At 46.7% G+C, this 24223-nt stretch overlaps 1 protein-coding gene and 1 pseudogene across 1 annotated transcript in view; one reads left to right on the top strand and one right to left on the bottom strand.

The window, feature by feature from the left end:
- The window catches only part of LOC144673469 (uncharacterized), a 100441-nt gene that overhangs the window by 27418 nt on the left and 48800 nt on the right, over positions 1 to 24223 (bottom strand). The gene's annotated exons all lie outside the window — the stretch shown is intronic.
- On the top strand, positions 487 to 23120 carry LOC144673461 (D(2) dopamine receptor-like; annotated as a pseudogene).

The following is a 24223-nucleotide window of genomic DNA, read 5'->3' as shown; positions in this document are numbered from 1 at the left end:
GCTGTGTTTGATTTCATCCAACAGGGACAAGATGTGGATGGTCATCGTGCTCCTGGACTGTGTCCAGGCTGAATGTTCTGTTCCTGCCGTATGATCCTCCCCAAGATTGTCCATTCTGAGCTCCAGCCAGGTGATGTTAAACATCCAGGTGGGAAAGACAAAAATCTACAACAATATGTTTAAAACAAAGCTGATTTATTTGCTATATAACCAGAATACTAAACTTCAGTTCAATTAGTAACATCAGCAGAAACAAACTCCAACTGTCAGAATGAACATAGTTGGGGGAATTAATTTCTGGCATGTTGAGTTGTAATCCGATTGGGTGTCTGGCTTATTGTGAGAGAACATCAAGCTGTCAGGGAGAGGGATGATGTTGAGGAGAGCAGGTTTCTGATGGTGCGTGTGTGTGTGTGTGTATGTGTATGTAAGGGAGAGACAGGCTGTGCTGAGAGTTCGGTACAGGCAGCACCAGTGCAGCCCTGAATGATCGAGAACATCTCTCTCTGCCGGAGTGAGACTCTCCGCTATGTGGATGCTGCAGGGAAGGAAGAGCGGAAGGAGACTCGCAAGGAGTCTCGGGACGGAGCAGAAGTGAGTGTGCTACCAAATTTTCAACACCAAATTATCAAGGGGAGCAAACAGGAATGAAACGCCCGTGGCGAAAAGTTGGTGATGCAGGTTGATAGAGACATTTAAAAGAGCAATAAGCAATTGGTTTCATTTCTAGAGGGTGAGCGTTGAAAAATAGAAGTTCTGTTCTACCCTATATCGAGCGATGGGAGCACTGTGCACGGTTCTGGCCTCCGTATTATAAAAAAGGATATAGAGGCACCGGAGAAGATGCAAAACAAAAAAAGATTTACAAGGACGATTCCAGATCTGAGAGGTTATAACCATCAGGAAAGACTGAACAGGCTGGGGCTCTTTTCTCCAGAAAAGAGAAGGCTGAGGGGGTGACCTGATCGAGGTCCTCAAAATGATGAAAGGGTTTCGAGCGGGTAGACGTAGAGAAGATGTGGAGGAGACCAGAACTGGGCGGTGGGGGTAGGGGTGGTTAGTAGTTATCAATATCAGATAGTCATTAATAAATCCAATGGGGAATTCAGGAGAATTTACCCAGAGAGTGGGGAGAATGTGGAACTCGCTCCCATAGGGAGTGGTCGAGGTGAATAGCATTTAAGGGAAAGAGTTAGGGTGGGGGTTGTGGTAGTGAGACTAACCCGATCGCTCGTCAGAAGTGCTGGCACGGACTCAATGGGCTCAATGGTCTCCTTCAGTGCTGCACAAATTTGGTGAATGGGAGCAACATTTCTGCCAAGTTTTCTTTCTATATCCAAACTGGTTGGGATCAGTCCTGTCAACACATATTTGTACCGCCCTGTGGTAACCCACTCCCTCTCGAAGGTGCCGCACTGCCTCACTCGTGGGGAATGGGGGACAGCTCTGGAGCACCGGAAGTTTGTTTCTCAGGCAATGGGTTCAACAACCTCGGTCGTTGGTAAGATTTTAGAGTCCATTATTAAGGATGAGATTTCAGAATACTAGAAAGTGCATGGTAAAATAGGGCAAAGTCAGCATGGTTTCATCAAGGGGAGGTCATGCCTGACAAATCTGTTAGAATTCTTTAAGGAGGTAACGAGTAGGTTAGACAAAGGAGAGCCAATTGATGTTATCTACTTGGACTTCCAGAAGGCCTTAGACCAGGTGCCGTACAGGAAGCTGCTCAGTAAGATAAGAGCCCATGGTGTTAGAGGCAAGGTACTAGCATGGATAGAAGATTGGCTATCTGGCAGGAGGCAGAGAGTGGGGATAAGGGAGTCTTTCTCAGAATGGCGGCCGGTGATTAGTGGAGTTCTGCAGGGGTCAGTATTTGGACCACAACTTTTCACTTTATACATTAATGATCGAGATGAAGGAACTGAGGGCATTCTGGCTAAGTTTGCAGATGATACAAAGATAGGTGGAGGGACACGTAGTATTGAGGAGGCGGGGAGGCTGCAGAAGGAGTTGGACAGGTTAGGAGAATGGGCGAATAAGTGGCAGATGGAATACAACGTGGGGAAATGTGAGGTCATGCACTTTGGTAGGAAGAATAGAGGCATAGACTATTTTCTAAATGGGGAGAGAATTCAGCAATCTGGAGTGCAAAGGGATTTGGGAGTTCTAGTCCAGGATTCTCTTAAGGTTAACTTGCAGGTTGAATCGGTAGTTAGGAAGTCAAATGCAATGTTGGCATTTATTTCGAGAGGACTAGAATATAAAAGCAGGGATGTGCTGCTGAGGCTTTACAAGGCTCTGGTCAGACCACATTTAGAATATTGTGAGCAATTTCGGGCCCCATACCTCAGGAAGAATGTTCTGGCCCTGGAGAGGTTCCAGAGGATGTTCACGAGAACGATGCAAGGAATGAAAGGCTTAACATATGAGGAACGTTTGAGGACTCTGGGTCTATACTCGATGGAGTTTAGAAGGATGAGGGTGGATTTAATTGAAACTTGCAGAATACTGAAAGGCCTGGATAGAGTGGACGTGGGGAAGATGTTTCCATTAGTAAGAGAGACTAGGACCCGAGGGCACAGCCTCAGAGTAAAGGGAAGACCTTTTAGAACAGAGATGAGGAGAAACTTCTTTAGCCAGAGAGTGGTGAATCTATGGAATTCATTGCCACAGAAGGCTGTGGAGGCCAGGTCATTGAGTGTATTTAAGACCGAGATAGATAGGTTCTTGATTGGTAAGGGGATCAAAGGTTACGGGGCAAAGGCGGGAGATTGGGGTTGAGAAACTTATCAGCCATGATTGAATGGCAGAGCAGACTCGATGGGCCGAATGGCCTAATTTCTGCTCCTATGTCTTATGTTCTTATGGTCTTATGGGTTCGGCACAGCTCCGGGGAAATCAGTACGGAGCCAGGAAAAGGCTGCTGGTGCACTCCTGCCACACCTGGTAAAGCCTGGCACCTTCACAGTCAGCTATTTGAGCTGTAAATGATTGGGCATTGATATCGTGACACCTTCCCTACGACCATCAGGGTTTTCGCTGGAGTAAACAAGGAGAAATTGTTTCCAGTGGCAGGAGGGTCGGTGAACAGAGGGACACAGATTGAAGAGAATCGGGAAAAGAACCAGAGGGGGAGATAAGGGGGATTTCTTTTTTTTACACAGCGAGTTGTTGTGATCTGGGAGGTGCTGCCTGAAAGGGTGGTGGAAGCAGATTCAACAGGAACTTTCAAAAGGGGAATTGAATAGATACTTGAAGGGGAAATGTTTTCAGGGCTATGGGGGAAAGAGCAACGTGGGGGAAGTGGGACTAATTGGATAGATCTTTCAGAGAGCTGGCACAGGCACAATGGGCTGAATGGCCTCTTCCTGTGTTGTAAGATTTTATGATTCATTTCTTTCTGCCCACACACTGGATTGTGCACTCTCCACAGTCACTAACACGTTTGCTTGTTTTTGTCACTGTTTTATTCTGGTTCTCTGTCATGTCCGCCTTCCTCTCCTTCTTCTGTTTTCCCTCTCCTCCTCTCCCGCTCTCCCACTCTCCCCAGTGGCTCTCTCTCCTTCCCTCAGACTCTCCCATTCTCCCCACTCTCCCTCTCGTTCTCTCCCGCTCTCCCACTTCCCCTGGTCTTCCTCTCCTTCTCTCCAACTCCTCCTGGTCTCCCTCTCCTTCCCACCCGCTCTCCCATTCTCACCAATCTCTCCTTCTCTTCCGCTCTCCCACTCCCCAGTCTCTATCTCTCTCTTTCTCTCCCACTCTCCCACTCCCTGGTCTCCCTCCCTTTCCTTCCTGCTCTCCCACTCCCCCTGGTCTCCCTCCCTTTCTTTCCTGCTCTCCCACTCCCCCTGGTCTTCCTCTCCTCGCCTGCTCTCCCGCTCCTCCCAGTCTCTGTCTCCTTCTCTCCCGCTCTCCCACTCTCCCCAGTCTCTGTCTCCTTCTCTCCCACTCCTCCTAGTCTCTGTCTCCTTGCCTCCTAGTCTCCCTCTCCTTCCCTCCTACTGTCCCACTCCACCAGTCTCCCTCTCCTTCTCTCCCGCTCTCCCACTCTCCCTGTTCTCTCTCTCCTTCCCTCCCACACCCCCGGTGTCTCCTTCTCTCCCGCTCTCCCATTTTCCCTGGTCTCTCTCTCCCGCTCTCCCGTTCTCCCCGGTCGCTCCTTCCCTCCCACTCTCCCACACCCCGTTCTCTCCTTCTATCCCACTCTCCCACTCCCCATGGTCTCTCTCTCCTCTCCCGCTCTCCAATTCTCTCCAGTCTCTCTCTCCCGTTCTCTCCGGCCTCTCTCTACCACTCTCCCATTCTCTCGGGTCTCTCTCTCCTTCTCTCCCGCTCTCCCACTCCCCGCAGTCTCTCTCCCACCCTTCTATTCTCCCAGGTCTCTCTCTCCTTCTCTCCCACTCTCCCATTCTCCCCGGTCTCTCTCTCTCCTTCTCTTCCGCTCTCCCACTTCCCAGTTAGGGGAGGCGATGGCGTAGTGGTATTGTCGCTGGACTAGTAGCCCAGAGACCTAGGGTAATGCTCTGGGGGCCTGGGTTCGAACGGTGGTGGGTTCAGATGGTGGAATTTGAATTCAGTAAAAATCTGGAATTAAAAGTCCTACGATAACCATGAAACCATTGTTGATTGTTGTGAAAACCCATCTGGTTCACTAATGCCCCTTTAGGAAGGTCATCCTTACCTGGTCTGGCCTACATGTGACCGCAGACCCACAGCAATGTGGTTGACTCCTAAATGCCCTCTGAAATGGCCGAGCTGGCACTCAGTTGTATCAAAACCGCTACAAAGTCTCGAAAAAGGAACAAAACAGAATGGGCCATCTGCCATTGACATAGGCACCGGAAACGACAACAGCAATCTCAGCCCTGTCGACCCTAAGTCCTCCTTACCAACACCTGGAGGATCCATTTAAATACTGTGGGTACAAGAGCAGGTCAAAGGCTAGGAATCCTGCGACGAGTAACTCACCTCCTGACTCCCCAAAGCAGGTCCACCATCTACAAAGCGCAAGTCAGGAGTGTGATGGAATAATCACCGCTTGTCTGGATGAGTGCAGCTCCCTCAACACTCAAGGAGCTGGAGACCATCCAGGACAAAGCAGCCCCGCTTGATTGGCACCACATCCACAAACATTCACTCCCTCCACCACTGACGCACAGTAGCAGCAGTGTGTACCATCTACAAGGTACACAGCAGGAATTCACCAAGACTCCTTTGACAGCATCTTCCAAACCCACGACCACTACCATCTAGAAGGACAACGGCAGCAGATAGATGGGAACACCACCACTTGGAAGTTCCCCTCCAAGTCACTCACCATCCTGACTTGGAAATATATCGGCCGTTCCTTCACTGTCGCTGGGTCAAAATTCTGGAACCCCCTCCCTAACAGCACTTTGGGTGTACCTACACCACGTGGACTGCAGCGGTTCAAGAAGGCAGCTCACCACCACCTTCTCAAGGGCAATTAGGGATGGGCAATAAATGCTGGTCCAGCCAGCGAAGCCCAAATCCCATGAATGAATTTTTTAAAAAGTCTCTCTCTCCTTCTCTCCTGCTCTCTCATTCCCCAAGGTCTCTCTCTCTCCTACTCTCCCACTTCCCCGGCCTCCCTCTCCGTCTCTCCCGCTCTCTCATTTCCCCTGGTCCCCCTCTCCTTCTCTCCCTCTCCCACTACCCCCGTCTCCCGCTCTGTTTCTCCCCCTTTCCCTTTCTTCCACCCCCATTCATCATCTCCCTTTCTCGCTCTCTCTCTCTCCCTCCTTTTCCTCTAATCTGTTCTTCCTCCCTACCTCAACCTCTCTCTTCACCGCACCCCGCCCCCCCGCTCCCTCCCTTCGCTCTCTTCCACCCCCGCCTTTGGAAAATTGAAGGTTTGAATCCCAACTCTGTTTCTTTCTCTCCCAATCTCCCATTTCTCCCAGTCTCACTCCATCTCTCCCGTTCCCCTGGTCTCCCAGTCCTTCTCTCCCTCTCCCTGTTTATACAGAGGAGAGAGTCTCAGGATGAAATCCAGTGTGTTATTCGAGAGAAGAGAGGGTCAGGGTGGAATCCAGTGGGTTATAGAGAGGGTCAGGATGGGATCCAGTGATTTTTTACAGAGGAGAGAGGGTCAGGGTGGAACCCAGTGGTTTTTCCAGAGGAAAAAGGGTCAGGATGAGATCCAGTTGTTTTTACAGAGGAGAGAGGGTCAGGGTGGAATCCAGTGGGTTATACAGAGGAGAAAGGGTCGGATGGAATCCAGTGGTTTATTCTTTCCTTCCCTCATATTTTTTCCTCCCACCCTCCCTTCCTTCCTTCCTCCCGTCCAACCAATTTCCTCAATTTATTCCTTCCATTCCTCCATCCTTCCTTCCTTTCCATTCTCCCTCGTCCCTTCCTCACGCATTTCCTCCCTCCCCTGCTTTTAACCTCGGAAAAGAGAGGAGGGTACCCGAGGGTTGGCCTGAGGGACAGGATTGGCTGGTTGATAGCCGGTGAGATTGGCCCATGTGGTTTACATTGGGATTGGAGATCCACTTAGCAGGAAGAGAGGAGAGGATTGGGCAGTCTTCAAAGAGGTAAGTAGAGAGGACGAGGCGGATTTATGAAGGGAACGAATCGAGAGAGAGAGAGAGGGGAGGGGGCAGAGCAGACTGGTGGGTTTTTGTCCCTGAGTATAATCCTACATCTGCAGATCATTATCTATTGAGTAATTTAATTCTGTGTGTAGGCCAGTCAACATACAATGAATGAGTTAACAATAGTTTGGGGACCACAATTATGTAGTTCATATCATGGCTGCTGATAGATTTCATATAATTATCTTCTCAAGGTATTGTGAACACACATCCCTCATGTGAACTGATTAGTGCTTATAAATGGTCTGTGCACAATGGTTGACATACAAGAGGTTTTATTGATTTAATAAATGTCTTGACGAGGCAGTTTTAATGGAATCGGATTAAGTTACAGTTGAACATCCGGAGATGACACCTTCGCAGACCATAATCTTCACTGTTGGACAAAGCCAATTACATAGGATTAAGAGGCACCGTTTAAGGGGTGTTTATATGAACACTTTAGAGAACTATTGTTCGCATTTTGGACCTGCCCATGTCCCAAAGCCTTTTACAACAAATGACGGAAGTACCAAAGGCGGGTGACAAATTGAGCACAGCAAGATCCCGCCAACTTCAAGGCGGTTAATGACCAGATCATCAGATTTAACCCTCCCTGCATCCGTCAATCCTGCCCTCTTGAGCATCCCCCGATTCCCATCACTCCACCACTGGCGGCCGTGCCTTCAGCTGCCTGGGGCCCTAAGCTCTGGAATTCCCTCCATAAACCTCTCCGACTCTCTCTCTCTCTCTCTCTCTCTCCTCCTTTAAGATACCCCTTAAAAACTGACCTCTTTGACCGAATTATTGGCCACAATATCTCCTTATGTGGCTCGGTGTCAAATGTAACAATGCTCCTATGAAGCACCTTGGGACGCTTTGCCATGCTAAAGGCACTAGATAAATATAAGTTGTTGTTGCCGCTATTGCTTCCTTTTTACCCTTGGCGCCTGGATCGCCGGTATTGTTGCACCATTTTCCCACTTGGTTGGAGTTAAATTTTTTGCCTTCTTTCCTCTTCAGGCTACTGCGGAGGTTGGAGTTCAGAGGTCGTGGCCAATGGCTGCTCCAAACACAGCCGCCCTGAATGACTCGCAGATGAGGGAGCTGGGGCCCTGGAGCAACTCGGCCGGTGAGCAGTGGAGGCATCGCTACAATTACTACGTGGCATTGCTCAGCCTCCTGATCTTCGTGGTGGTGTTTGGCAATGTGCTGATGTGCATGGCAGTGTCCAGGGAGAGGGCACTGTAGACCACCACCAACTACCTCATCGTCAGCCTGGCTGTGGCAGACCTACTGGTGGCCACGCTGGTGATGCCCTGGGTCGTCTATCTGGAGGTAAAACCGTTAGTTCGGTCCCGCTTATCGATAGGCGGGAGGGCTCCGAAGGGCGTTGGGCCTCGCAGCTACCGACATCACTCCTCAGCGACCCCACCCCCGCCAAAGAGGTCCTAAGCCCTTTTCCCACTTCCCTTCCTGGAGCCAGTCACTTGTGCATCAGTCACGGCCAGAACAAGGTCTCTCTTCTGGTCATCCATTTAGATACCAGGCGATTGGTGAACAGCACAAGACTGAACTTGACCGTATAGAAACGTAGGCCAGGATTTTATGGCCCCTCTTGCCCGGCGGGATATTATGGTCCCGCCAAACTAAATGGAGATTTAAATGGCTCGCCGCGTCCGCTGGGGGAGAGACACACCGCGGTGGGGCCATAAAATCCTGGCTACAGAAAATAGGAGCAGGAGTAGGTCATTCGGCCCTTGGAGTCTGTTCCACCATTCAATATGGTCATTGCTGACCCTCTATCTCAACGCCACACTCCCATGCTCTCCCCAAACCCCTTGATGCCTTTGGAGTCTAGAAATCCATCTATTTCCTTCTTAAATATACTCAGTGACTTCTCTGTGGTAGAGAATTCCACAGGTTCACCACCTTCTGAGTGAAGAAGTTTCTCCTCATCTCAGCCCTAAATGGCCTACCCCATTTCCTGAGACTATGACCCCTTGTTCTAGACCGCCCCACCAGCCAGAGGAAACATCATCCCTGCATGCAGTCTGTCCAGCCCTGTCAGAATTTTATACGTTTCAATGAGATCCCCTCTCATTCTTCTAAACTCCAGTGAATGCAGGCCTTGTCAGCCCAATCTCTCCTCATATGACAATCCTGCCACCCTAGGAATCAGCATAGTGAACATTCATTGCACTTCCTCTATGGCAGGATCTTAGGTAAGGAGACCAAAACTGTGCACAATAGGGACAGGAGCAGGCCATTCAGTCCATCGAGCCTCTTTCACCATTCGATTGGGTCATCATTGGAATGGTCCAGCACAGAAAGAGACCATTTGGCCCATCAAATGGAGAGACAGTGGCGTAATAGCAATGTCACTGGACTAGTAATCTGAAGGCCCAGTCTAACACTCTGGGGACATGGGTTCAAATCCCTACAAGGCAGCTGGTAGAATTTAAATTCAATTAATAAATCAGGAACTGAAAGCCAGTCTCAGTCATGGTGACCATGAAACTATCATCAATTGTCGTAAAAACCCATCTGGTTCATTAATGCCCTTTAGGGAAGGAAATCTGCCGTCCTTACCCGGTCTGGCCTACATGTCACTCCAGGCCCACAGCAATGTGGTTGACTTTTAATTGCCCTCTGAAATGGCCGAGCAAGCCACTCAGTTCAGGGGCAATTAGGGATGGGCAACAAATGCTGGCCTTGCCAGCGACGCCCACATCCCATGAAAAAGATAAAAAGAAAATTGAGTCTGCTGCAGTTTTTTGAAAGATCAATCCAATTAGGCCCCACTCTCCCCCAGCCCCCGCTGTTCTTTCCCCCGTCGCCCTGAAAATTTCTCCCCTTCCAGTATTTATCCGATTCCTCCCTTTTGAAAGTTCCTATTGAATCTGCTTCCTCAGGCAGCGCCTTCCAGATCAGAACAACTCGCTGTGTGATTAAAAGTCGCTCTTCCTCACCTCGCCCCCTGCTGGTGACGCTCACTTGCACCGAAGGCTTATCCGCCTTAGCAAAAGCCGTTCCCACATTGTCGTGGCCAACCCTCGGCCGCTGAACGATCGTCATGGATGGGGGTTAGTATTGCAGCCGTCGGGCACGCTTCTGAGTGTTGTGATCCTCCAAAGAGCGAATCTTGCAATCCCATCTCTCAATCGCTTTCATTACCACTTCAAATAAAGAAAAAGCAAACATAAGATCAGCCGGCGCAATGAAACTATTGTGATGAAACTATGAAACAATGAAACTACAGTGCACAGATAATAAAATATTCATTCATTATCATCCAACTGCTAGATAATTAATTTTGTATAATGTCTCCGCTGGATATCTAATCGCACTATTCTCACACAATTAAATCTGGAGCAAAATTAGTTTTATAGGAAATGAGAATTACTGTAAATATTATTTGCTGCAGTGCTTGTCAAACTCATTTATACTTTGTACTATCTAGATTGTCCACAAGCGTTTAATCTCTTGGAACATTCTTCTTCTTGAAATTACCCGAATTACTATTTTCGCCTTTTATATTCTTTTCAATGGAGATGTAATATCTCTATGGACCTCAGTGACTTTTAGGGGGAAGAAAGTAAATGCGAATTTATGGGAAGGGAGAATTCATTATAAGGGAATGAATTACTTAAATTAGAATCTATAGGCAAGCCAGCGCAAATCAGTAAATCAACAATTAAACAGTTAAACCAAATGAACCTTTTGCACTCTCAAACTTTGTACACCAGCAAGTTTGCAATCACCAGCAAGGTCCTGGGAGTTAGATTGGAGTCAGAGGATGGCAAGAACATATATTAAGTGTGCTCTTCAACAGATAGGGGAAGGACAGATGGTCCCAGTTTAGATAGGAAGGCAGGTCTCTGCCTGGGTGAAAATAGAGTCAGATGATGCATGTACCTTTGTACCAGAGACTTGTCTGTTTAATGTAAAGCTATATGTTGACAAGATCGGAATCTGGAGGATGTTCTTGTATGTGACAAATAATGTATAAATATGGTGAACACTTGTAGCTTAGCAGAGTACTGTCTCAAGCTGAATTGAGATGGTGCCCTCCTTGCAATTGCTCGAATAAACGATCGTAACCTGTACCTGAGTCTCCTGTGGTCCGTTCATCAAAGACACCACATCAGTGACAAATGCATAAAACGACCCAAGTGTTAAGCTAATGTTCTCCAAGTTTGATTAATGTAGGTGCAGAATAAGTGTTAGTTTCTCAACAGAAGATTGTTAAGATGATGTTAGAGCACATATTCAAATGATTAAAATCAACACGTTCTCTTGGCATATTCATGCATAGAATATGAAAATGTCTAGGCTTTTTCTCTGGCATGAGTTAATAATTTATGTATTATTTAATGAGAATGTCAGTGAGTGCAAATCTGTCAACAGCAAAACAGCAGCAGAAAGTTTATAATTTCAACAACAACTTATGATTCTACAGCACCTTCAATTTAATGAAGTGTCTCCAAGGTGCCTCAGAGGAGTGATTATCAAACAATATTTGACCTCGAGCCACATCAGGAGATATGAGGGACCGGTGACCAAAAGCTCAGTCACAGAGTGAGGTTTTATGGAACGTCTTAAAGCCAGAGAGAGAGAGAGATAGAAAGAAAGAGAGAGAGAGAGAGATAAAGAAAGAGAGAGATAGGGGCTGGAGGAGGTTCCAGAGATAGGGAGGATTGTAGGGACAGGAGTGAGTTACAGAGATGGGGATGATTGTAGGGACTGGAGGAGGTTACAGAGATAGGGAGGGTTATAGGGACTGTAGGGGGGGTTACAGAGATGGGGTTGGTTGTAGGGACTAGAGGAGGTTACAGAGATAGGGAGGGTTGTGGGGACTGGAGGAGGTTACAGAGATGGGGATGATTGTAGGGACTGGAGGAGGTTACAGAGATAGGGAGGGTTATGGAGACTGGAGGGGGTTACAGAGATGGGGATGGTTGTAGGGACTAGAGGAGGTTACAGAGATAGAGAGGGTTGTAGGGACTGGAGGAGGTTACAGAGAGAGGGATGGGGCACAAGGAAAGATTTGAAAACAGGGATGAGAATTCTAAAATTGAGTTTGGATGAGCTTCAGTTTCCATAAACATATTCCTTGGAGCCATTCTTCCCGTTAATTCTGATGAGCTTATTTGGGGAAGACAATTGAAAGTGGGTGGGGTAGGATCGGTTGATGGCCCTTGGGCTCTGTTCCCTGCAGCCCCCCACCCCCTCCGCCCCTCCCACGCCGCCTGCAAAAGTGGTCGACTAACGGAAGTATTTTAGAAGCACTGCTCTTAGGTGTCTTGTGCCCAAAGGCAGTAGAAGAACAAAATACTGAGGGCGCTGGAAATCCGAAATAAGAACAGAAAATGCTGGAAACAACCAGCACCTGTGGAGAGAGAAACAGAATTAATGTAAAAGCAAAAAACTGCGGATGCTGGAAATCCAAAACAAAAATAAAAATACCTGGAAAAATTCAGCAGGTCTGACAGCATCTGCGGAGAGGAAAAGAGTTAACGTTTCAGGTCAGAACCAAAGGGCAAGGCACTGTAGGAATGCGGATCTTTTATCTGGATTTAAGGCTGGATATAGAGCTCCAGTCAGTGAACAGACGTCCGGATGGCTGGAGGTGTTCTGTGATCTTGTGGAAGGGTTTGCTTGAAGGGATGCTACCCTGGCTGTGAACTGTTGCTGATGCTGTTTGTACTTTGCTCTGGTTAAAGGTGGTTGGTGAGTGGCGTTTCAGCTGGCTTCACTGTGACATCTTTGTGACACTGGACGTGATGCTGCGCACAGCCAGCATCCTCAGCCTGTGTGTCATCAGCATCATCAGCATCGACAGGTAACCGGAGGGCTTTCAGTGGCGTTCGCCAGTGCGGAAACAGGCCATTCGGCCCATCTGCTCTGTGCCGGTGTTTCTCCTCCACACAAGCCCCCTCCCACCCCCTCTTCACCTCACCCCGTTCACCATATCCTTCTATTTTTTTCTCCCTCGTGTGTTTATCTTGCTTCCCCCTTAAGTTCATTGATGCTATTCACCTCAACCATTCCCTGGATGCGAGTTCCACATTCTCCCCAATCTTTGGGTAAAGAAGTATCTCCTGAATTCACCATTGGATTTATTTTTAGGAATGTGGGCATCCGCTGGCAAGGTCAATATCACCGTTCAACTGAATGACCCGTCAGTGTTAGGGTTAGAGTCAACCACATCTCTGTGGGTCTATAAAAGGGTTTTCTGTAGTAATTATAGTTCTGATAAACATAGGACTGTACCTTTAACCACAGGGGAGGAAAAGAGGAGAGCGATTCTCCTGAGTATTTTTGGGGGCAAAACCTACAGTTTAATTCGAAGCTTGACGACCCCCAGTGCCCCTGACTTGAAGACCCTCAGCGAATTAGTAACAATAAGGAACATTTTCAACCCAAACCCTCACTCACAATGCAGAGGTTCACGTTCAATTCACTGACTACAGCCCCGACAGAGACCATTGCTACCTATGTGGCGAAATTAAAACAACTAATGGAATATTGTGATTTTGGTGAAAGCCTGAATGATATGCTCAGAGATTATTTTGGTCTCTGGCGTGCAAGAGGATGCTAATCAGTGAAGATTGCTGACTGAAGTGGATCTTGATTTTAAGAAAGCGTTAGAAATAGTACGTGCGATGGAAAGTGCTGGAAGGGATTCACAAGCGATTCAAGGTGCACAAAATGGCGCCATTTTCCTAGTTGGGCGGGAACGGTCAACTGAAAGTGGCGCGAAAATCCAGTACTCCGCCGGGAAGTGGGAAACAGCCCCCGCTAACCGAAAATTGAGGAACCAGTTTATTAGCAAATTCGAAAACTAATTTTTATCGACGTGGAAACAATCACACTCCTAACGATTGGCAATTTAAAAGGTGAAGTGTTATTTTTGTCACAAAAAAGGACACATATTGAAACATTGCAACACAACATTAAAACAGGCTTCCGGGCAACAAACAAAGCCCAATGAATTATATAGTGTGGAAGAGCCAGAAACAACCAATTCTGACATTTAATCCTTATTCAACATGAGAGTTGGGAAGGCAGAGCCAGTCACTGTCACTTTACAGGTGAATGGGAAACTCTTAATAATGGAAGTAGACACTGGTGCTTCTACCACTGTAGAAGGAGAACACACTTTCAAATATTTAAATAAAGGTGCTCAATAATTAAATTTGGAACAAACGTCTACCAAGTTGAAAACGTACAGAGGCGAAGAAATCCAGGCATAAGGTATCACCAGAGTACCTGCTTATTATAGACACCAACAGCACAACTACCAGTGATGGTATTAGAAGGTAGAGGACCAAGCCTTCTAAGTCGAAATTGGTTGAGGGAAACTAACCTTGATTGGCCAATAAGATTTCAAAAGGAAGCAGGAAGAGTTCCTGAGTTTGAAAAGGAACAAGGTAAGGTCCTTCAGAAAGAGCCTAGAGAGTCCAAGGACCGCAACTGGATGCAAATGGAATGTGTAGCTATTCAGCAACCTGAAGACATGAAGACTGTTTTAAACAACGACATGGAAGAACAGCAGAAGAAACTCAAGGCGACTCTGCTGAATTACAGAGTTCAAGTTGAAGCGAGTGAGTTTCAAAAAGAAAAGAAAACCCCTGTTGAAAGACCCTCACACACTACAAGGATCCCTCAGGTCAAAATTTGTACCTCTAGAAAATTACGAAGAGAAGCAGGAAGAATTTAACGTCACTCTGAACAAACTGAAGAACGAATTGGCACAGAAGATGCAGCAATGTTCAAGGTTCCAGGAGGAAGTCAACAGGTACACGAAGGAGACAGAAGGCCTGAAGAATCAGCTGAATGAAGCTAAAGAGACCTTGAAAGTAAAGGTCGTAGAACTTTCCAAGATGTGAGTAGATAATGAAGTCATGGGTAACTCAACTACTGAACTAAGACAAGTTGAGAAATCACCTGAGAGAAGTCAAGATGAAGGCCAAGACTAAACTCTGTGGTAGAAAGCAGAAGACAAAAAGGAGGAAGATCCTGAAAAGACAATAAAAGGCGGGGATGAAAAAAGTAACAGGTGAATCAGCGGAAACTAAACTTGTTCGTTTCCTATTTCACTACAGAACAATCCCAATTTGGAAGGGAAGGAGTAAAAAAGTCAAGGGAACCAAAAGCGACTCCTGATTTGCATAGTCATGAGCAACAATGTACTGTTGGAGAAACAGTGTATGTAAGGAATATCGGTGGAAGACCAAAGTGGCTAGCTGGTAAAGTAAGCTCTGTGACCGGACCATTGTCATACCACATGGAAGTGGAGGGCCGGATCACCCGTAAGCATGTGGATCATTGAGGAAGAGAGATATCCCAAGAAAATGATGTTCCACCTGTAACCATTGCTGAACCTATGGTTCCTGTTGAAGTTGTTCAACCAAGGACAGACATGCCTGATGTCTCTGTTGGTGTGGAAGACACTGAACTGCCTGTGCCTAATGAGGTACCTGATGTTAATGCGGTTCCAGGGAATGTGGTTCCTGCAAAAGGATCGGAAGTCGTGGAGCTGCGACGTTCCACAGGGATCGGGAAACCATCTTAAAGACTGAACTTGTAATTTGATGACCTGTGTAAATATTGTAACGTCATGAGATAAATTTCCTCGTAAATACAAAAGGTACAGAAAAGTTTAAGGGGCGGGGAGAGGGGCTGCAGTAATTATAGTTCTGATAAATGTAGGACTGTAGCTTTAAGAATACGCCTGTGTTGTAAGATGACATGATCTGTATAAACAATGAGTTAGCAGCACGGGGACCCTCGAGGAGAGAATTCATCTTTAGTTATAGAGTTAGATGCACACATGTAATTGCTGCTGCCGTCTTGTAAATAAAGTTCAATGTTTCCACCAAGCAAAGCTGCCTAGAAAATCAACTCTATCACACTTTCCTTCCCTAAATTATATCAGTGAAACAAACAGGGTTTTTATGACAATTGATGGTCACCATTACTGAGACTAGCTTTAATTCCAGATTTATACATTGAATTTAAATTCCACCTACCACTGTGGTGGGAATTGAACCCATGGCCCCAAGAGCATTAGCTAGGCCTCTGGATTAGTAGTCCAGACATTAATGCTATGCCACTATCCCATCTTTTAGTGACAATCGTATATTGATAGCCCTTAGTTCTGGTCTCACTCCACACAAATAGAAAGACTTTCTCTATCCTATCGAAAAACCCCTTTCATCGTCTTAATCAGGTCACCCCTCAGCCTCCTCATTTCTAGAGAAAAGAGCCCCAGCCTGTTCAGTCTTTCCTGAGAGCTATAACCTCTCGGATTTTGGTAGTGTAGGAAATGCAGAATAGATGAAGAATAGCCTCCTTCGGTGCTGTGAAGTCCTGAGAAGATCGGGAAAAGGGGTTTAATTTCACTCCACCTGGCGGAAACTGCACAGCAACAGACTAAAAATGGTAGCGGGCAACTTGCTTCTCCAGCCCTTTTGGCACTGGGTGGCGGGGCTGTGACAGGAAGAATAAAAAATAGGCATATTATCTAAATGGTGAGAGATTGCAGAGCTCTGAGATGACGAGGGATCTTGGTGTCCTAGTGCATGAATCACAAAAGGCTAATAGCCTTTACATCAAGTAATTAGGAAGGCTAATAGAATGTTATCGTTTATTGCAAGGGGGGTTGATTGTAGGGAGGTTATGCTTCAGTTCTGTGGGGCACTGGTGAGACCGTATCTGGAGTACTGTGTACAGTATTGGTCACCTTATTTTAGGAAAGGTGTCAATACGTTAGAAGCAGTTCAGAGGATGTTTACCAGGCTAATACCAAGAATATGTGGGTTGTCTTATGAGGAAAGGTTGGACAGGTTAGGCTCGTATCCACTGGAATTTAGATGAGTAAGAGGTGACTTGATTGAAACATTTAAGATCCTGAGGGGTCTTGACAGGTGGATGTGGAGAGGATGTTTCCTCTTGTGGGAGAATCTAGAACGAGGGGTCACTGTTTAAAAATAAGGGGTCGCTCATTTAAGGCAGAGATGGGGAGAATTTTTTTCTCTCAGAGGGTCATGAGTCTTTGGAATTCTCTTCCTCAAAAGGCGGTAGATGCAGAGTCTTTGAATATTTCTAAGGCAGAGCTAGATAGATTCTTGGTTAACAAGGGGTTGAAAGGTTATCGGGGGTAGGCAGGAATGTGGGGTTGAGATTACAACAGGTCAGCCATGATCTTATTGAATGGTGGAACAGGCTCAAGGGGCCGAGTGGCCTACCCCTGCTCCTAATTCATAATTTGTGATGTGTCCATCTGAATTCATACACATCAGGGTTCCAGTGGGGTACATTACACACGTTTGCCATTGTTAGTGGAGTGCCCTCTGGGCTGTACAAGGGTAGCTAGACTCTTCCTCCCACTCTTCACTGCCACCCCACCCCCCACCCCCCCACCTCCCTCCTCAGGCCTTTACACACCACCCTCCCTCCTTCCTCCATTACTTTCCCTGGGCTCCCTAGTTTTGGGAGGAGTGGGGCCAGCGAGACCCAACGGCCAGAGAGAGGTCCTTTCATGGCTCCAGGTTCTCCAGATGTGCATTGACAAGGTTTCCCCCTCCTCCCTGAAGCTCGATAGAGAATGGGACCCTTCCATGAGAGGGGCTGTCCCGCTTGTGATCCTGGTTGGAAATGATGGGAAACTGGGAAATATTGGGATGCAGAGGGACCTGGGTGTCCTTGTACAACAACCACAGAAAGTCAGCATGTAGGTACAGCAAGGAACTCGAAAGGTAAATGGCATGTTCTCTTTTATTGCAAACGGATTGGCATATAAAAGTAAAGAAGTCTTAAAATAATTATATAGATCTTTGGTGAGACTACACCCGAATATTGTGCACAGTTCTGGATCCCTAACCCTACCCCTAACCTCAAACCCAACCCTAACTCCCTAACCCCATCCCTAACTCCCTATCCCTAATCCTAACTCCCTAACCTCATCCCTAACTCTCCAACCCCATCCCTAACTCCCAACTCCAGCTCTAACCCCATCCCCAACTCCCTACCTCATACCTAACTCCCCAAACCCCACCCCTAACTCACTACCCCTAACCCTAACCCCATCCCTAACTCCCTATCCCTAATCCAAACTCCCTAACCCCATCCCTAACTCTCCAACCCCATCCCTAACTCCCAACTCCAGCCCTAACCCCATCCCCAACTCCCTACCTCATCCCTAACTCCCCAAACCCCACCCCTAACTCACTACCCCTAACCCTAACCCCATCACTAACTCCCTACTCCTAACCCTAACTCCATCCCTAACTCTAACTAAACTGATTCCTGGGATGAGAGGGATGTCCTATGAGGGGAGATTGAGTAGAATGACCCCATATTCTCTGAAGTTTAGAAGAATGAGAGGTGATCTAATTGAAATGTACAAAAGTCTTCGGGGGTTTAACAGGGTTGATTCTGGGAGGCTGTTAACCTTCCCCCGCACCCCCTCACCCCCTCCCCTGGCTGGGGAGTCTGGAACAATGGTGGGGGTCACAGTCTTAGGATAAGAGATCAGCCATTTTGGACTGAGATGAGGAGAAATTTCTTCACTCAGAGGGTTGTGAATCTTTGGAATTATCTACCCCAGAGAGCTATGGATGCTCAATCATTGGGTATACTCAAGACTCAGATCGATAGATTTTTGGGCACTGAGGGTGGGAAAGTGGAGTTGAAGTAGAACATCAGCCATGATCTTAATGAATGGGTGGGGCAGGCTCGAGAGGCCGAATGGCCTCCTCCTGCTCCTATTTGTCTGCTTGTTTGCTAGTTCTTGGGAGTATTGTGTACCTTTTTCCGATTGGATCAATGGATCCCCATCCTCAACCTCCCTTGGTTGCCACGGCTACAGGAGTAGGCCATTTGGCCTTTTGAACTTACTTCCCTGCTTCAATCACCACCTATTTTGGAGCTTTTTAAAGACCATCCGGTTCATCAACAGCTCTAACCTGTTTCTTGTCCACCCCTTGCAGGTATACAGCGGTTGCCATGCTAATGCTCTACAATACCCGTTGCAGCTCCAAGCAGAGAGTCACGTTGATGATAACCATGGTCTGGATGCTGTCCTTCGCCATCTCATGCCCGCTGCTCTTCGAGCTAAAAAAACACCCTGGTAAGCTGTGTCCATCAAGAACCCTTCTTTCATCTTTTATTCCTCTATTGTCTCCTTCTATGGTAAGGGAGGGGCATGAGAATTCTCACAGCAATCCCAAGGATTGGGGACTTCAGTTATATGGAGAGACCGGATCAGCTGGGATTGTTCTCCTTAGAGCAGAGAAGGTTCGTGGGGAGATTTAATTGAGGCATGCAAAATCATAAGAGGTTTTGACAGAGTAAATAAGGAGAAAGTGTTTCCAGTGGCAGGAGGGCCGGTAACCAGAGGACCACAGATTGAAGAGAATCGGGAAAAGAACCAGAGGGGGGAAGGAGGAGAATTTATACTCCACACGAGCCCACTCCCACCCCCTCTTTATCTCCCCCATCACCATTTCCTTCTATTCCTTTCTCCCTCATGTGTTTATCCAGCTTCCCCATTAAATACATCGATAATATTCACCTCAACCACTCCCTATGGGAGTGAGTTCCACATTCTCCCCACTCTCTGCGTGAAGAAGTTTCTCCTGAATTCCCCATTGGATTTACTAGTTGTTGCACTATGCTGATAGTGCTGGTATCCCACCACTGCCAACCATGTTGTATTATGGTGCGCGGTGGTGTCTCAACAATGCGACCTTGAGACTTGTAGATTTAAACATGAACTCTTTATCTATTTACAGATCTCAGGTTACTGTCATGCATGGCGCTGCTACCTCCATGCAGGCTGGTTCCAAAGCGTTCTCTCTAGACTGTTCTCTCAGTCTGTTACCATGTGACTTTATACATCATACCGTGGGTGGTGCTATTCTCCAGTCCCTCTCTAACCCTTACTCTGCCATGCACCTTTACATTATAGTGGCATGCAGGCACATACAACACTAGTGATTATCTTATATTGATGGCCGTCTAGTTCTGGTCTCCCACCAGCCCTACCCTCCCCCACCCCACCCTACCCCAAAAGTGGAAACAACTTCTCTAGGTTCACCCTGTCAAAACTCTTTTATAGTTTTAAAGGCTTCCATCAGGTCACCCCTCAGCCTTCTCTTTTCTAGAGGAAAGAGCCCCAGCCTGTTCAGTCTTGCCTGGTAGTTATAAGCTCGTAATTCGAGTGCCATCTTTGTGAACCTTTAGTTACATCTTCCCCAGTGACTCAATGACAGTTTTTGCAATTATGGAGACCAGGAATGTGCTCTGTCCTCTTCCAGATAAAAGGGAGGAGACCATCTGTGCCATCATGAACACTTCTTTCATCTTATATTCCTCTATTGTCTCCTTCTACATTCCCTTCATCGTGACGCTGTTAGTTTACGTCCAGATCCATGCCATGCTGAGACGGAGGAGGAAGCGCGTGGCAGCTAAGAGGATCAGCGTTGCCATGGAGCATGAAACCCAACCACCCATGAAGGTCGGAAGAGTAAATAACAAGCTCAAATATTAAAATGAGGGGATGTGCGTAGTGGGCGTGGTGTAAGTGACTGACCTTTAACCTCTAAACTCCGTGATTAGATCCTGGCCAAGTTCGCTTTGTGTAGAGGCTGCACGGGTTCAAGTCGACATGGGTTAGAGTGGCTTCGATCCATTTTGTATCAGACATGCTGCCATGATGCAGAGTTGCTTTCAACCTGCCATTTAAGGGAGGATACAGGATGACTGGGTAAGTGGTGTCACCACAAGTATAGGATGTTGGTCATTTGTAAGACGCTGCAGATTGGCAGGTATAGAGGGAAATGTACATCTAACCCCATGTTGTAACTGCCCTGGGAGTGTTTGATGGGGACAGTGTAGAGGGAGATTTACTTTGTATCTAACCCCGTGCTGCACCTGTCCTGGGAGTGTTTGAAGGGGACAGTATCTTGCTTTATTATTTAAAAAACATGCTTTTTAGAGTGAAATTTCCTTGTGCAATATTACTGTACGTTTCACACAATCATATTCCAGCTGAAACATTCACTCCCTCCACCACCGACGCACAGTGGCAGCAGAGTGTACCATCTACAAGATGCACTGCAGCAACTCACCAAGCTTCCTTAGACTGTACTTCCCAAACCCACGACCATGACCATCTAGAAGGACAAGGGCAGCAGATAGATGGGAACACCACCACCTGGTAGTTCCCCTTCAAGTCAAGCACCTTCCTGACTTGGAAATATATCGGCCATTCCTTCACTGTCACTGGGTCAAAATCCTGGAACACCCTCCCTAACAGCAATGTGGGTGCACCTACACCGCATGGACTGCAGCGGTTCAAGAAGGCAGCTCACCCCCACCTTCTCAAGGGGCAATTAGGGATGGGCAACAAATGCTGGCCCAGCTGGTGAAGCCAACATCCCATGAACGAATAATTTTTTTTAAAAATGCAATACTTAAGTCAGTAATTTTGAAAGGATTTTTGCCCTATTTAATGGATAATCTCTCAATTCAAATTGTAAACAATGGGTTTTCTTTATGGCCGATATGAAGTATTTGTATCCATGTTTGTGCCTACACTGTTGCCAGGGTCGATAATTCCATTTTTTTGTTTTATTTAGTTTCAGAATAAGTGCACACACCCGGAAGATGTCAAACTTTGCACTTTAATGGTCCAATCAAACGGGAGCACCAGTGTGAGTAAAAAGAAATTGGTAAGGCCTCATCTGGAGACATCAGAATCCTCGGAGCTGATTGACAAATTCCCAGTTCAATTTGAGTGGCCGAAATTCCCACTTGTCAGTAGGGTCACTAATCATTCCAAATGTCATTGATCAACTCTCTTCCCATTCGCTGCCATCGCCCGAAATCTCAATGGACCCAAACCTCTTCCCACTCACTCCCATTGTACACAATCCCAATGGAACAAGCCCCTTCTCCTTCACTCCTATTGCGCAGAATGTCAATAGATCGATCCATTCCCATTGCACAGAGCCTCAATTCCTTTCACTTCCATGGGGAGATTGGAGAAGTTGGGATTGTTCTCCTTAGTGCCGAGAAGGTTCAGAGAGAGATTTAATCGAGGTGGGCAAAATCACGAGGGGTTCGGATAGAGTAAATAAAGATAAACTGTTTCCTGTGTCAAGAGGGTCGGTAACCAGAGGGACACAGATTGAAGAGAATCAATAAAAGAAAGAGGGGGAGATGAGGAAATTTTTTTTTTTATTTTTACGCAGTGATTTGCTGTGATCTGGAAGGCCCCTTCCTCCATCGAGGCATCCGGGGACCCCGAGTGCGATGGCCAAGCAAGTTTCTTCAGGCGGAGTGCTTTTGAGGTGCAGAGGGTGTTGGACGAGAAACAGGTGCCAGTGGCCAAATCAGCAGCGAAAGCAAACTGTCCCACCAGAAGGAGAAGAAAGCAACACGGTTGGCGGTTGTCTTAGGTGAGGCTAGAACAAACTAGAACAATAGACTATGTTCCACCGAGACACAATGGTTTAGAACAATAGCCCAAGGTCCACAGCCTCGGTGATCTAGAATAGGCAAATTCTATCGGTTCTTATAATGATCTAGAACAACAGACCGAGTTCTAAGTAGTTACAACCATCTAGAACAATAGACGAGATTCCATTGTGTCTCAATGATTTATAAGAACAGGATAGATCCATGGATCTTGAAATGATCTAGGGCTGTAGGATAAATTACATGCTCTATAACTGTGGACTAACTTCCATAGTCTGGAAATGATCTAGAAAAATAGTCAAAGTTTCGTTGTGGCACAATGATCTAGAACCATAGGTTAAGTTGCACTGTAGCACAATGACTTAGATCAACAGTCCAAGTTCATGGGTTTTGCTGTGATCTAGAACAATAGGCTGCATTCCACTAGACCGCAAAGTTCTAGAGCAATAGGCCAAGCTGCACGGAAATGTAATGATCTAGACTAATTGGCTGTGTATAGTGTTACCATACTCCCAGTAGTCAGAGTCCTGTAGTGTTACAATGATCTAGAACAATAGGCTAAGTTGTATGGAATCGCTATGTTCTAGGATTGGATTCTAAACCGATGATACCAAATTTGTAAGCTTGTGTGCCAGAGATGTAATGTGAATTTTAGCAAAGAACTAGCAACTATAAGTAATTAATGGATGCTCTGTTGCCATATGGTTGAGGAGCTGAGTGGGGTAGGAACCCTTTCGCGAGTCACTGTGTTGCGATGACAAATGGCCCACACATGCATTGACGACTCTTTTCCACTCTCTCTCTCTCTCTCTCTCTCTCTCTCTCTCTGTCGGATTGGCAGGCATCTTCATCATCTGATGGCTGCCGTTTTTCATCACTCACATCCTGAACGTCCACTGCCAGACGTGCTACATCCCGCCAGCGCTCTACAGTGCCTGCGCCTGGCTGGGTTACGTCATCAACCCCATCATCTACACAACCTTCAACGTGGAGTTCCGCAAAGCCATCATGAAGATCTTGCATTGCTAAAGCTGGAACAGGGACTGACTCTGGAACAGGGACTGAGAGCCAAGCGGACCAGACCATGAAACTTGCAACTGATGTCTCCACACGAAAGACATGGGCTTTTAAGGATCCCAGACTATAAACACCTTGTCTCTGCTGTCTTCACCACACCATAACAGGAAGCCAGAATGATCCCTTCCTGCCAAAGATGGAGGAACACGAGTGTACCACACACTGGCACCTTCTGAACACGACAATAAAAGGATGAGTGCTCACACCACAATGTTATGTAGTTTAAATACAATCTCTCTACACCTAAACACCTTCCATCGCCACCTACTCTGAGTTTAGTTGTTGCATTCCTTACTGAAGTTCCCACTTCCTGGCACCTAAGCTAGTATCCTCAGAATTAAACACAACCATTGATCATTGTGCCACCACGAAATGTAACGTATGGGTTATGTGGAGATGAGCAGAGAGACATTAGCCCAAACCTAAAGGTGGCAGGTCCCTTATTTTCCGTTCATTCATGGCTGGCATTTATTGCCCCTCCCTCATTTCCCCTTGAGAAGATGATGGGGATTTGCCTTCCTGAATTCCACTGAGTGGCTTGCTGGGCCATTGCAGAGGGCAGCTAGGAGTCAACCACATTGCTGTGGTTCTGGAATCACATGCAGGCCAGACCGGGTCAGGATGACAGATTTCCTTCCCTAAAGGACATTAATGAACCAGATGGTTTTTTACAACAATAATTATGGTATCATGATCACTGTTACTCACTTTTAATTCCAGATTCATTTAATTAACCTAATTTAAATTCCTTCCGGCCATGGTGGGATTTGAACTCACGTTTCGAGATTATTAGTCCAGTAACATGACCACAATGCTACTGTTCAACTCAACAGAGTTGATACGGTGGTAATAAAAGCAAATGGGTTCCTTGAGTTTATAAATGGAGGCACAGAATATAAAAGCAATATGATTGTACCAGAACTTGCATGACTGTTCTTTCAGAGAGCCAGCAGTCACAATGGGCCAAATGGCCATCTTCTGTGCTGTAACTTAATGGCAACGCAAGCCTTTTATTCTCCTTAATCCACTCTTGGACAGAGATAATGCCTCGAAGC

This window comes from Cetorhinus maximus, unplaced genomic scaffold (assembly GCF_964194155.1).
Source record: "Cetorhinus maximus unplaced genomic scaffold, sCetMax3.hap1.1 HAP1_SCAFFOLD_368, whole genome shotgun sequence".
Lineage (NCBI taxonomy): Eukaryota > Metazoa > Chordata > Chondrichthyes > Lamniformes > Cetorhinidae > Cetorhinus > Cetorhinus maximus.
This window is presented reverse-complemented; position numbering and strand designations above follow the sequence as displayed.